Source organism: Podarcis gaigeae (genome assembly GCF_964106915.1).
Source record: "Podarcis gaigeae genome assembly, chromosome: 4".
Classification (NCBI taxonomy): domain Eukaryota; kingdom Metazoa; phylum Chordata; class Lepidosauria; order Squamata; family Lacertidae; genus Podarcis; species Podarcis gaigeae.
In genome coordinates, this window is record NC_139677.1 from 60,943,437 (window position 1) to 60,958,579 (window position 15,143).

Below are 15,143 nucleotides of genomic sequence, written 5' to 3' on the forward strand. Positions count from 1 at the left end.
TCGGGTGCAAGTAGATAAATAGGGACCGCTTTCTAGCGGGAAGGTAAACGGCGTTTCCGTGTGTGGCTCTGGCTCGCCAGAGCAGCGATGTCACGCTGGCCACGTGACCCAGAAGTGTCTTCGGACAGCGCTGGCCCCTGGCCTCTTGAGTGAGATGGGCGCACAACCCCAGAGTCTGGCAAGACTGGCCCGTACGGGCAGGGGTACCTTTACCTTTACCTTTTACCTGCTGGGTGAGACCAAAGGTCTGTTCTGTCCTGGAAGTCCACCAGCAGGGCTTGAAGTGAATAGCCCTCTTCTCATTGTTCCCCATGCTGTCTCTGAAACTGGGGATTGCATTTAGCAGTTATAAATGATAGCCATCAGAGATATGCATTTCATGAAGGAGGCCAATCCTTTAAAAAGTTTTCTAAGCTAGTGGCCACCATAACATTCTGTGGTTGCAAATTCACATATTAATTACATTTTGTGCCAACAAGCATTTCCACTCTCTGTCCCTGAATCTACTGCTAGTCGATTACACTGGAAGACTCCAAAATCCAGTATTAAGAGAAAATTATAAAAGTTCCCCTGTATCTACTTTCTGCACACAGCTATCATCTCCTTTCTTTCCCCTTAAATTCAAGAGACCCTTTCACATTTTCTTAAAGAGAAGGTGGTTCCCCATCTCCCTGATTATTACACCCCTTTTCAGGTTGGTGATTTTCTTTTTCAGATGGAGCTACTCAAGCTATACTCAAATATGGCTGCACATGTGAGTATAGTATAAGGACATTGTGGTACTTGCAAGTATACTTTACATCCCTTTCCTAATGATTCTTAGCATGGCATCTGCCGTTTTCTAACATAGAGTTGACATTTTGACTCTATGACAAAACTAATCTGATAAGACAATCCTTGTATATGTCAGGGGTGGAAAATTGGTGGAGCAGGCTGGAACTGGTCCAAAAAGACTTTTTGAGTAGCCCGTCATCCCCTTACAACATTTCTTGGTTGTTATGGCAGCAGTGACAACATGGTTGGTTTAAAATATCCTCCACGAAGTGTAGTGGTAGCAAAGGTACTAGCAGTGGGGACATTATCCCTGGTGGGGTTATCCTAAGTGTTATCCTTGGTGGGGGGAACCTCCCCCCAACTACATAGTATCTGGAAATAATCCTCACTAAGATTCAGCCTCTTAAACAGTTTATAAACATCTTCATGGGAGCATTTCTGGAGAGCTTGGGGATCATCAGAGGAGCATTGTCAACATTTGGTCAAGATCAGAAGAGATAGACTTCCCACATCTCCCTTTACAACTCCAAGGAAGAAGAGCTCCAGGCAGGGCAAGAGCTGCACACAGGTGAAGTGCTTTGTCTGCCTACTTCCCCTTCCCTGCCACAGCTCAAAGCAAAACAGACAAGTCAATAGCAACTCTAACAAACGTTTCAATTGCACTCCATGCAGCAAGTTACTATTATCCTGGTCTGTGAGAATCTTGGCCTATGTTAATTTTGTCACACTAAATAGCATCTCCACATTGAACTTGCAGCTGAGCAAGAGGTGTGTGAACTGTGTGTGTGTGTGTTTAGGGTGTGTGGTGGTGTTAAGTGTGGTGTGTGATTGTGTGTGTCTTAAGGGCGTGTGTTGTCTGGTCCAGACACTTTTGGAATGCACCTTCTGATAGATTTTGACCTCGGTAATATGGACCTTGACCTGAAAAATGTTACCCATGAACCTCATTTGCCATTTTTTTGCTCATTTACTGAGTATATTGTTATGAGTTTGTGGGATGCAAAATATCCTAAATTCCAGGGTCCAATTAAAGTTAGACTTAATGAAGGTTTGGGCAATGAAATTGTGCCAAACACTGAAGCCCTGGATGCAGTTTATGTTAAAATACAAGCCAGGCCAGCCTGGTGATAGCTTGTTGATTGTGGGTTATTAGGGGAACAAAGCCTAGTCATGGCCAGGTAGGTGAACCATTAAATGAGACATTAGCAGGCAAAGAATATGCGAAATTCTGTCAGACTCCTTTCCTTCCCCAGGGCTACAATTGTTTTGCACAAAGATACGTCAACTTGTGGTGCTGTGGGTTAAACCACAGAGCCTAGGACTTACCGATCAGAAGGTCGGCAGTATCCGCCCTCCCTTCCCCACACATGGGCAGGGTTTGCGGCACCAAGCGAGGCTCACCTGGGCGGGTGCCACCCACCTGCTTGAGCTGGCCTTTGACCCGCCCTCGGCCAGGGAGGACAATGGACGGCTGGCCGGGGGTGGGCCTAAGGCCAAAAGAAAAGAGGCTGACCCCTGAGCTCAAGCCTCTTTTGCTGTTCTTCCTTCTGGGATCCCCGTGACGGAGTGAGCGCCAGTTGTTCGGTCCCAGCTCCTGCCAACCTAACAGTTCGAAAGCACGTCAAGTGTAAGTACATAAATAGGCACCGCTCCGGCGGGAAGGTAAACAGTGTTTCCGTGCGCTGCTCTGGTTCGCCAGAAGCGGCTTAGTCATGCTGGCCACATGACCCGGAAGCTGTACGCTGGCTCCCTTGGCCAATAAAGCGATATGAGCACCGCAACCCCAGAGTCAGTCATGACTGGACCTAACGGTCAGGGGTCCCTTTACCCTTTACCTTATGGCAACTTGGGCTTTCAGAGGATCTCCTGGGTGCTGTGGCTTTTTCAATCACCATGGCCATGTTAAAAACTAGGCTATGGGACATAGATCTCCAGGAACTAATCTCAGCTGCGGGGAAAACATGTCCCCCTCTTTATTTTCGACTCTCTTAGGTGCAGGAATTTAACCTTAATTATTTACAATTTTTGTTTAACCTGCAGGAAAGAAGGGCTTTTTCGCTGGCTAGGTTCAGTTGTAATCCTTCTAACCTCCTTTGGGGTAGGTTTGCGGGTATGGCAGAAGGAGATAGGATCTGCCCATGTGATGCCCACCTGGTGGAAACTCTAGCTCACATGGCCCTTAAGTGTAAAATGTATGATGATCTCTGCCAACAATACTTAGACCACCTATGTATCCCAATATGGAAACCTGAGACAGAGGTTATACGCTTCTTATTACAGGGGAGAGACCAGGAGCTCACCAAGACAGTAGCTAAGTTCCTCTATTTGATTTTCTGCTGCCAAAGTATGCTACCAGCCCTTGCTGGAGACTACAGAGGTGAAATAGATTGCTCGCCTTTTCTTCCCTTTGGCAAATGACTGTATTGTTGAAATGGCGATGAGATCGCATTGGCCTATTTGTTCTGAATGTTTGTAAGTGATGCCAATAAAGGTTTGATGGAAGAAAAAAAATATGCCAGCCATCCTGAGCTGAGAGACAGATATCAGAGGCAAAAGCAGAGTTTTTAGTTTGGTTTTGCTGCTGGTGATGATGTAAGCAGAAGGAAAAAGAATTGCATTTTGCAAGCAGTTTGCAAGCTGGAAAAGGGAGGATCAGAGCAATGTGAATCCAAGGAGGCAGTAATGGGAGAAACAGGACCCTCTTGGAGCCCCTCCATCTTAGGCTCAGGTTATATATGTGTATAAATAAACCATATTTCATAAAGACACTACAGTCTCCACTGCGTCTCATTTTTAAAGGAAACACAGACCCTGGTAAATATGGCTGGTACCCCTGGAATCTTGCACCACTAAGAGATTGGGCTGGCGTGTAAATATATATTTTTTGAAGTTCTTCACAGTCTGCTTGGCTCCCCGCACCATCCTGAATAATTTTGTGACCAGTTGAAGAACAGAATGGGAGGGACAGCATCTCTGTGTGTAAATTATAGACACTATCACTGCAAGAAGACAACCCTACTTGTTATAGCAGAAAAAAGTGAGTCCTTCTCTGCAATTAGGCTATCATTCCAATTGTAATACATTTACCTAAAATGTACTACCTTGATTATTGTTTACTGCATATGTCAAAGTGTGTATTCAGGCAAATGACTTCTAGCCATTATTTTCATCTTTCTGCTGAAACCATGTCTGTTACGCTAGTGAGCTTCACAACAATATATATATGTTAGCACGCGGTGATAAGAATACAAACATCACTGTGCCACTCACCAACTTGACAGTAAATTAAAACCATGGTTATATCACTTTAGCTTGCATTCTTTCCATACCACAGGTCACCATGCCCCAAGGAGATTGTCTTCCAAAATATTGGCCAACTACACTCACAGGAAGATTCTGTTGAGTCTAGCCAAGAGAGATGAATAAATGTTGGCTGGAATATACTAGGTCGATGGAGTGTCTGAAAGATTATTTGACATTACAAGACAAACAAAGCCAACTGTGGGCGCAGTCTGCTTGCTAAGCGTCAACAGGATCTTTTTGCACTAAGTTCAATGGGAGAAGGCTCTGTAATTAATCTTCATGAGTAATGCGTAGGTTTCCAAAACATTCTAATTTCCCACAATCATCCTTTATTTATGCCCAGATAAGTAAATGTTCTTAGGGCAGCTACACCGCTCTGTAGAAGAACTGTCCCAAGTCTATGAACACCATCTTTATTTAATTTAACTGGCTTTCCAAACTTTCCCCTAAGAATTACAAAAAAACTCTTAGTTTTGCCTAAAGAAATTCTTAGCAGCACAGTTCTGCCTCTATTCAGAGTAGGCAAAGAAAGCTCAAACTGCAAAGAAATATTGTCCTTTATCTAGGAAGGGAAGACATCAGCAATAGCCCACATAGTGCTACCCAGCTATTATGGACAGCTCCCATCATTCCTGACCATTGTTCATGTTGGTTAATGACACCAAAACTGGCCACGCCTGGTGTCTTCAGCCCTTCCATCACAATGGAATTAGTTATGTTGCGAGATGGTGAGGAACTGGTATAGGGTCACCCACTGAATTTCATGGCTATGTGAAGATTTCAAAGCAGCTTTCCACTGTCAAACCTCTAACCATTACACTATGCTAGTTCTTATCCTACATGAGGCAATTTACCAGAGTATGCTTGAATTTTTCAAGCTAACAACTGGCTAATTAACATGCAGATGAAAGACAAGGAAGAAATGAAAACTCTGAAATCTGCTTTGAATAGAGTTATTTGGTTAGTGCCGAATGCTGCAGCATGGTTACGGACAGGAGTGAGGCAACATGAAACCTACAGTCTGCAACATGAAACCTACAGTCACATTTACACTTTCGATTTATAGTTAATAGTGCTAGAAAAGCATATTGTAGTTAGCCAACAATATGCACAGTATTAAAAATGTCTCACGCCTTTCTCCTGCCACACTGCGGCACTTGTGAAAATGGATAACATAAGCATCTCATCAGAAGAGTGTTTCCTAGTCCTGACATGCATGTAGTGCTCCTGTGGTCTGGTCAGTCTAAGCTGGAATCCAACATGGCCGCAATAGCTTTGCTGCAACCAACCTGGTATGGCCTCATGACCATACCTGCTCTAGACCCACTGCTCTAGATAAATCCTTCATTTATGTACCATGCAGGTATATTTCTATCACACTGTTGTAGAAACTACCCTGATCTTCAATTTTTGTATGTTGCTGGTGGCAAAGAGGTAGCTCATGAATAAATAACCTCAACCATTATTATTGTTTTTAAAAATTATGTCTCTCTGTGTTCTGGGTGGTATATGTTCATGCACATATAGCATCTCTTGCATAAAATTATTAGTTTTTTAATACAAATAAAAAATACAAATCAAGCGCCAAACTGATCCACCCATTCCTAATATTACCTCTCCCACACTTAACAAATAACATTGCCAGTTACCCACAACTAGCATCTACAAGATGTAATTCAGGTTCATATATTACCACCACCACCCTGGTCACCTCCAAACAAGGAAACAGAAGACAGAAAGACAAAATAAAATAAAAGGGGACGTTGTGGCAGGAGAGATTTCTTAAAATTATTGTTGCTTATCGAAAAACACTCCCAGCTGCCTATATTTATTTATAATTGACTCGGTTCCTCTTCTCGCTACAGGCATTCCTATGCACGCTTGAGATCCAAAAGATTTGCAATGCTGAAATGACAGGAGAAAACACCGCAGCTTATGAAAAAATGCTATGCAAGGTTCTCATTTATGTTGTCTTTAGATTGCCTTCATATAAAGAGTCTCTAAAGGGACCATGAATAAAATATGGAGAGTAATTAACAGCCACTTTGCATTGACAGGGGCATCCTTTAAATTAAAACCAAGTTTCTGCAGTGCTGGCCCCTCCAAAAAAGACTCGTTGGAAATCTGTTAGTCATCCTTTTTCAAATTAAAGACTTGGAACGGTTACTGTAAATGAGCTGGGATTAAATTCTATAGACCTTGACACACTGTTTCAGACATCCCTAGCATTGCTTCTTGACAGTGACTTTGGCGATGGTAGGGGCCATAGCTCTGGGGCAGGGCAGATCCTTTGCATGCAGAAAGGCCCAAGTTCAAACACTGACATCTGTGTTAAAGGGGTGGTGGTGGCAGCACCAGGCATAAAGAGGACCTTTGGAGAGTCATGGCAGTCATAGCCTGACCTTGGCTGCAACACGGACCAAGTGCTTGGCCTACTGCAGTCTAATCACAATTTTTATTTGACACATAGTGGAACTGCGATTTCATCTTTATGTTTTGGGTGCAGGTTTAGGTAGGCAGCTAATGTGCTGCTGTAGGAACAAGGAGTACACCCTTATTGTCAAGGCAACCAAAACCAATACTATTTTGCATTAGAATGTGCATTTCACTGCAAGGGTCTAGAGGTTGCATTCATTTAAAAAAAAGAATGAATGAAAAATGAAAAGAAGCCCCATTTGTTTCAGTTGCTTTTATAGTGGAAACAAATGGGAATTAAAATGAATGAAATGAAAATGACAGTTTGCTTAATTTCAAGTCATTTGTTTCTAGTTGCATGGCTTTACCTTGGCTAGAGCTTTGTGTTCAGCTCACAAGGAGTTCTTAGGGATGGAGGAAGAGAAAGTGCAATGAAATTGTCAGATATAAATTGGGGCTTATAAAATGGAGGTATGTTGTCCCATCTGTCTGAAATGTGGAGGTCTGATGCGGGAATGGCTTCAAATTTCATGACATTTGGATGGAAAACACCAAAGTTCTAGGCAACATCAGACTGGCTGGGTCTCCTGTTGAAATAAATAGGAGAGAAAATGAATGAAAAACAAAAACAAATGAACTAATAACCCATGAAAAACAAAAGCAACATGAATGCAGTTCAGGCAAATGGAAAATGAAATAACTTTTTTAAAAAATGAAATCAAGTAGAAATAAAATAATAAAATAATATTAAATAATTCTATTTCCTTGTCCATCCTTACAAAAGACTGCTGAGCCAGTTGCCTCCAAAAGGAACTTGCCCCCAACTCCCCCTAAGAAAGACAGCAAATAGGACCAAACTAGGTATTCACTTAGTTCTTTGGAACCTATATTTGAGACCTTTTCTAGTCATGATGTTTTTAGGAAGACGGAAGTTTGTCCTGATGCAAGAAGATGAGTGACTGTCTCTCATCTTTAAATCACCAAGTAAAAGCCATGGCAGCTCTCGACAGCCCTCATTCCCACTAGCTTAGCACAAATAGCCATGGAAGAACCAAGGAAATGCATGTCAAGAAAGAAAATAGAAGGAAAGCACTATTTCAAAGGTTTAAATTCTGACAGATACGTATGTTCTTTTGGCAAAGGGACTACAGTGTATGTGTTTTCAAAAGAGCTTTTTCTAAATACTGTATATAAATGCAGAAAGGGGCAGTAGAATCCATGAGGTTCAGTGTCATCTTCCCCTGATGAAATGCCTTTAGGAACCCAGCCAAGATCCATGATGCATGACATATTACCCTAGCAGTATGTCAACAAGGCCTTCAAAATGCAAAGTACATCTGGGAAGTTATAGTTGTTTGAAAGAAGCTGGTAAGCTTAGAGGGGTTATGGACAATATCTTTTGTGTCATGAAGGCAAAGCAGAGCTTCTTTGTTTGACTTTCCAAATCTTATATGGGAGCAGAATAGTATGTTTGTCATATGTTTATATAAACATAGGAGCTTTATGTAAACTCTAAGACAGAAATGGCATTGTATTCCACACAGTTTTACCTACTGTGAAATGCATTACAGACTGTACTTTAGCATCAATTGGCAAACTCTCAGTCAAGAGACATGGTTAGGTTCACGTAATTTATAAGGGCCTCATGGAGTTGAGCTCTTTGTGCAGTGCCTTCTTGCAAACCATCAATAATTCTATATCTCAGGCTTATTTTTCTAAAATTTCTAGATTTTAGGAAAATAAGTCCAAGATATGTTATGCTAAGTTTGTGTAAACAGAGGGATTGCTTACCACAAAGTGCTGCTGTGCCACTTTCGAATTCTGGGATTTGATTTTAGTGTTGGGGCTTCTAGAGAACAAAAACCCCATTTGGAAAGTTCTCTGAACCAAGTCTATGAACCTAAGTGACCAGAAAGGGCTGCATCTCAGCAATAGTAAGTACACTGATCCCTCATACAAAACAACAATTTCCATTGGCTCAGTATTGTGTACATACCACCTTAGTTGTCCCATTAGCTGCCAACCATGAAAAGGCACTGAGTAAGCAAAGTGGCTTCAGGGCCTGATTTGGATGAGAAGGGTGTTCATTAAAGGCTGTCATCAATGCATCGATGGTACCAAACTTTGAATCCATGCCCAGTTTTGAGCATTTTGACAATTTGCATCATGTACACATTGAAATGACTGGCATTATGTTTACAGGGAATGATCACTTTGCATGCAACCAATGTACACACAACCGCTTTTGCGTGTGCTGCTTTTTGCCCCTGAATGGGATGGGGCCAGAATGGACTTATGCATGACCACTGACATGTGCAATGACCCAGAATGCAACCTCTGCACAAATGGGGAGCTGCCTGTACATGGGAATAATGTGCATCATATACACACTGCAATGATGTGGGGCTAGAACAAGATTTTCCCTATGATGGGTTTGTGTCCCCCCCTTTTTTTGGACAAAGGTTCTGTGCCTTTTGTCATTGTATGACATGGGTAGGCAAACTAAGGTCTGGAGGCCAGATCCGGCTAAATTGCCTTAGAAATCTGGCCTGTGGACCGTCCGGAATCAGCGTGTTCTTACATGAGTAGAATGTGTCCTTTTATTTTAAATGCATCTCTGGCTTATTTGTGGGGCTTGCCTGGTGTTTTTACATGAGTAGAATGTGTGCTTTTATTTAAAATGTATCTCTGGGTTATTTGTGGGGCATAGGAATTCGTTCATCCCCATCCCCCAAAAATATAGTCCAGCGCCCCACAAGGTCTGAGGGACAGTGGACTGGACTCCTGCTGAAAAAGTTTGCTGACCCCTGTTGTACGACCTGGAGAAATCCATCTACCTTAGCTTTTTCAGGCATGAAGATGCGGTAATGGCTTGTCCTTGCCAGGCATATATACAACAGAGATAGGTCCCGAAACACCAGCTAGTGCCATAGTAACAAACACCTCATTGTCACTGGCAACAAAAGCTTTTGCAAGAACTAATAATAGAGCAGGATATAGTTTTGCCCAGCCATCTCTAGGTGCAGATCATCCACCATGGCCGTGATTGGGTTGACACAGGTTTAGGCTCCCTGCTGCTCTTCACAGGCTATAGTAGAGTAAATCTGACTGAAGCTAGAAGGGTCAGTTCTAGCTGAACTGTGACAAGGCAGGGACAGAGCCAAGCCAAGAGAGGCAGAAGCAGGGGTGGGCTCAGAGAACTGCTTGCCTTTTCACCCTGACTCCTTCTCTTGCCTGTGTAGGATTCTGAGAGGAACATGTGGAGCTTTTATTTATTATTTATTTGATGGATGTTGAGAATGTTTACTCAGGGCACCATACAAAGGATGATTTAAAATAATTATAAAACCAAGTAAGCCACACAAGGAAGCAAAGCAGCTAGAATTTCATTGTAAGGTCAGAATTAAGTGAGTCAATCTAAATGACAGATGGAAAACTAGATCCAGCCAGCAGGACGGATGTTGAACTAACCCACCTCCACTTTGACAACTGGACAGGCCCTCCCAGCTGCCATTCTGCCAATCACCTGATGACACCATGACACGAGGAGATAGTGCTTGTATTTCAAAGGAAAGAATAAGGAGCACACACTAAATGTGCCGTCAAGTGATCATTTTTTCCCCTTTTGCAGGCACCACTTAAACTGAAGCTGCCTCTGCAAAGGAAGAACCTTTCAATTCAAGGTAGGGAATGTAAGGGAAGAATCAGGAGTGCACTCAAAATGCCCTCCCAATTCTTCCTTTACAGCCAAAAGTTGATGCCAAATCAAAAGGTGTCCATTTTTGCTGCAAAGGTTTGCATTCGAAGTTTACTTTCCACTCTTCATCTTTTAGCCACAGCTTGAACTTGTCTATGCCTGATGTGATATATAATGTCAGGCCCAGAAAAAATAGGCATGGTTTGTCCAAATCAGTGGTTCTCACCACTGATCAAAGTAACCTTCAGCTGGTGCTAGATAGGACATGAGCTCCAGACCAGGGCACCACGACTGACAAGGCACTCTCTGCAAACACCGCCCACATCATCTCTGACAGGAAGTAGACTCAGAGAAAGGCCTATTACATCAGAAAAAGACACCTATATACAGTTTTCATTCGCTCCTCTAAGACACAAAAAGTGTCAGTCCTAAAACATTTTTAGGCTGATTACCAATTTAACCAAAGCACTACAAAAGTTAGTATTGCAAGCTGCAGCTACCAAACTCTGTGCAAATCCATTAAATACTAATTTGAGAACAGTATTTATGATGAAAACAAGACTCTCCCCACCCCCCTAGGATTTCATAGTTATTTGATGCAATGTCGCTACAGTAGCTGGAGGTTGCTGACTGCTAGGACAGAATGGTTAAGTCCTCCTGATTACAGGTTTTTTATGTTATTACCAACCACTCAGTCTTGTATTTGAGAGCCAAATTCATCTTGGATGTAACCTAGTTTGAAATGAATGAAAGCTCCTGGCCCATTAAGTTTAGCCTGTGATAAAGTCAAGGGCAAAAGGATATTCTTATGCAAAGTAGCATCAATGCAGATATGCCACTAATCGCTGTGGATTAGGAGGAGGATATCCATGTCCTCATAACACCTTCATGCTGATCTTTCTCTCTTTCTCATTTTTCTCAACACAAGTATAAGGATTTATTCCTTCCCCAGAGAAGACACAGTGCTATCTGTTAATGAAGCAACAGAGCATCATTAAAGGTGCAAATCTCTTATTATTTTGGGGATGGTGATTTGATAAAAGTGTTGTTATGCACAATGTCATATTAAAGGTGTTCATTTTGCTTCTCCAGACCCCCTCCAGTGCTGGGTACAGCAAGATCAGCCTAGCCATGCCAAAAGCTGATAATTCAAACTGAATTTAGGCACACACCTGATAGTTTGATCATGAAATCAGTAGCCCCCTTCATAGGTTAATTGCATGGCGGCAACTCCACATGATTAAGAGGAAGCAGGGCTTTGGGGTCATTCCTGATGTCCCAAATCTTCCTGGCCCTGACCCAAACATCCACACACTGAGAAAAGACAGTGTAGAAACATGTTCTGGGATGCTGCATGATCAGGGCTGCAGAATACACAAAGGCAGCTTCTGTGGTGCCACTTTAAGACTGATTCAGTAGGAAGATTCAGTAGGAAGAATATAAGACAGAGGCCAAATTCATATGGGAGATTCTGGGTGGCTTCAAAAAGACTGCCACTGGAGCTAGACTCATATGAACATACACAATTGCAAGCTGGAAGTCAATTTCATTGGGCAAAGAGCAGCTGAAGTAAACATGCATAGGAGCAAGCTGTTCAGATCTCTGATTTGTAAAAATTGAAGTGCCAAGCACAGAGGAGGCACAGAACAAAAGAGCACTTTGGATTCAAAGTACTAAATAGACTAATAATAAAGACAGCACCTTGGTATATTTTCAATCCTTACGCCTCATGGTATGTGTAGCTGTGATGGGACACAAAGCAACTGCGCTGTCAATACTTCAGTAGCCTGTTAAAGGCAAATGTGGCAAATCATTCCTGCTAAGCTGCCTGACAGCTGCAATCCCATTATGAGACTATTGCTACATATCATGTGCGCAGGTTTGCTTGGACTTAGATGCCTTGATGTTTATTGAGATACCATAAGCATAGTGCTGAAAGGTATACAAATGTCTCCTTCAGTCTTTATTCCTGGAAAATACAACCCCTTTGTGCAATGGCCACTTTGTTAAAACACTAATGGGGTCTGTTGCCAGGCTAGTAGCACTCTCTGAACTCATTGCTCTAGTATAACATACAGAGTTGACATATAAGATGGAGGAAATGCAAAATACAACTTTGCCATGTTGCCTGCTGGTTTACTGGTGCATTGGCCAATTAACAGCTCTTTCACCTTACTTCCATGAATATTTACAACCAGAAAAGCAACAGACAGATCACCTCGCATGCTCTGCAATTCCATTCCAAACCAAAATCTGTTTGATATCAACTTACCTGCTATTAAGAAGAGATATATTACTCTGAAACTCAAGTGAAATGTCACAGTTCAATGATTAACTGATAATATATATTGAATTCAGTTAACATATACTGAATTCGGTTGCTGGGTGTATGCTTAAGCATATTTAAACAGAGCTTATGTGAAATAGCTCTGTCTTTATGCAATTATAAATGGAGATGCAGAAGTAGATTATGATTTTATTGCATTTCCTCACTTAATCACAATGTTCTGAGTTAAGGTACATTGCAACTGGGAATGCAACTATTGGGTAAAAACTAGGTTATGTTTCTCTTCCATATGTGAGAATATGCATAAAAGATAATCATTTTGCTAAATGGATGTAAATTAAGAGCAGTATAGATTACAGTTACTGTAAAAATAGGTTAAGATATTTCTACCACACTCTTGCTTCTAAATAAGCATACAATTTACAGCCATACCTTGTGTTACGTTTGCTTTCAGGTTACGAATGTGGCAAACCCGGTAGTGTTTACTTCCGGGTTCGCCCCGTGCACATGCTCAGAAACGATTTGCACGCTTTGCGCATGCGCAGAAGCACTCTATCGTGCTTCGCGCTCGTGCAGTAGTGGCACTCTACTTACAGACTTTTCGGGGTGCAAACGGCACCCCGAAATGGATCGCATTTGTAAATAGAGGTACCACTGTAGTTATTAAATTAAAGGCTGACTACATGTTACAGATCAACATGCTGAGCCAAGTCCAGACTACAATGTTTTAAATACACAAGCCTCTTTCCTTTCCCTTTTTTTCTTCCTCAGCCCTGCTTTCCATCTTTCTGGTTCTACCAAAGCACATTATTTCATTTCATCCTTGGGTTTTACCTGCTGGCTGTGCCACCTATCTTTTGTGGATGTTTACAATAGCATCAGGAAAGTTGTAGCCATTTGATGAGATAACTTGGTCCTGTGTAGATTTCACTGACAGATGCATTCATGGGAACATTCAAGGTTCCTTAACGTAAAACTGAGATTTATGTCGAGAGGCAGAAACATTTTGAAATTGCTCTTGCATACGCTCACACTTTCTCAGCTGGGAAAGGATTTTCAGGCTCCTAACATGCCAGAGACAGGTGGATATCCAATATAGACGCATGCTGCAGCATCTGCTAATGGTTACAGATTACATTTAAAACAGCTATGCATCTGATAAGTACACTAAGTGTTGACAGGTATTCAGCTAAAGCAGACTGTACAATAATATGAAAAAGCAACACATTACACCCATGTTTTAATCTAAGATGCCACTTTAGAAAGGTTAAACATTATTAACAGATACAGACCTCATTTCACAGAATGCATTTTAAGGACAAGAGATCTAAGGGCCTGGTACACTGATCCACATCCATTCACTTGCAAAACAGTCACAATTAGAATGGCTCTGTTATATAAACATATGAAAGTTTCCAAGCAGGTCTAGAAACATATGTAATTTGTTTCCCAATGTTTCAGTTATTTCCTTTCACATAGAACACCAGCAGAATAACTACTGTTTGTGGCAAGGCATGGGGTTCCAACTTTGCATAACCTTTGCAATCATATGTTCCCCAGATTCATCTGCCAGTCATCAGTAAGAGTGGAACAAAATTCTACTACCACTGGAGTTTGGGCTGGTACTGTATATTCCAGCGAGCATAAATGAATTTCCAGAACATAGTTAAAATCGCCTGTTTGGCAGCAAGTTCTGGACCTAGCCTAGAAATAAACAGAAGCCCCCTGTGAAGGAATAGAGGACTTTGCTTCCAAATTCCTGCCTTGAAGGACCTGGGGGCATGCCAGGTGAGGACTAGCGCAGTGCAGGCAATGCTTTCTTCTGGGGGTACTCAATGGTGCAGAGTACCAGCACTTACCCCCCAAATGTTCAAAGCATGGCACTTACTGCAGCAACTTCATGGTGAGTATCAGCAGACACACACACGCAGAGAGAGGGGGGAGGGAGGGAGGGAGGGAGGGAGGGAGGGAGGGAGAAGCACTGGGTGAGTTACATATGACTAGACACTCTAACGCAACCCTCATGTGTTCCAAGGCCAACAATGAAACAGTTGGTGCAGTTTTTATCAACACATCTTAACAGTATCTAAGGGCTTCACTGTGGAAGAGGTTGTGGAAATAATCTGCATTACATTCCTGAAGTGAACACTCCGACGATCTGCTGTAGTAGTGATGTCTTTTACAGCCTCTCTCCCCCCCCCAAAAAAACCCCAAAATAAAAGCATACTGGATGGCTTCGAGTATATGCAAAGGGTCTCAGTTCTGCTGAGTTCTGCCAATTTGTGTACACCCACAGTAAACTGTAGAAGCAATCCTGTCTTCTGCAATTCACACAGGTTTGGGTAGAATGGAACATTCCATTCTCTGTCAAAATGTCATAGAGTGGAACAGACTATTCTGTTCTCCCCTCATTCTCTAGGGGCAGGTCACATTTACAGGGTAGAATCTGCAGATGGGAAAGTAATGTGTTTAATTCTTAGGTTACCATTTTTTCCCCCAAATAATCCGGCGAGACTTTTTTTTTTTGAAAAGGGAAAAAAAGCTTATTAAAAAAGTTTTGTTTGTCTTTTTTTTGTTTTTTTAAGAAGTAATATCTTCTCTTCTGTAGTCTTCTCTGTCACGCGGCCTTCCTCTGAGCCCCGGCTTGCTCTCTTGGAGCACTAGCTG

General features: G+C 42.1%; 1 long non-coding RNA gene across 2 annotated transcripts; it reads right to left on the reverse strand.

Annotated features, from left to right (window-relative positions):
* Positions 1 to 5,791: 5,791 nt before the first annotated feature.
* Positions 5,792 to 14,759, reverse strand: LOC310843975. Of its 2 annotated transcripts, XR_014563842.1 has the most exons (3): positions 14,704 to 14,759; positions 6,861 to 7,079; positions 5,792 to 5,982 (listed from the first exon to the last, which is right to left on the reverse strand). It is a non-coding gene; the product is annotated as an uncharacterized lncRNA (long non-coding RNA). The 2 variants fall into 2 exon arrangements; XR_014563843.1 differs by lacking the exon at positions 5,792 to 5,982 and having other exon boundaries at positions 6,752 to 7,079.
* Between the last annotated feature and the right edge of the window lie 384 nt (positions 14,760 to 15,143).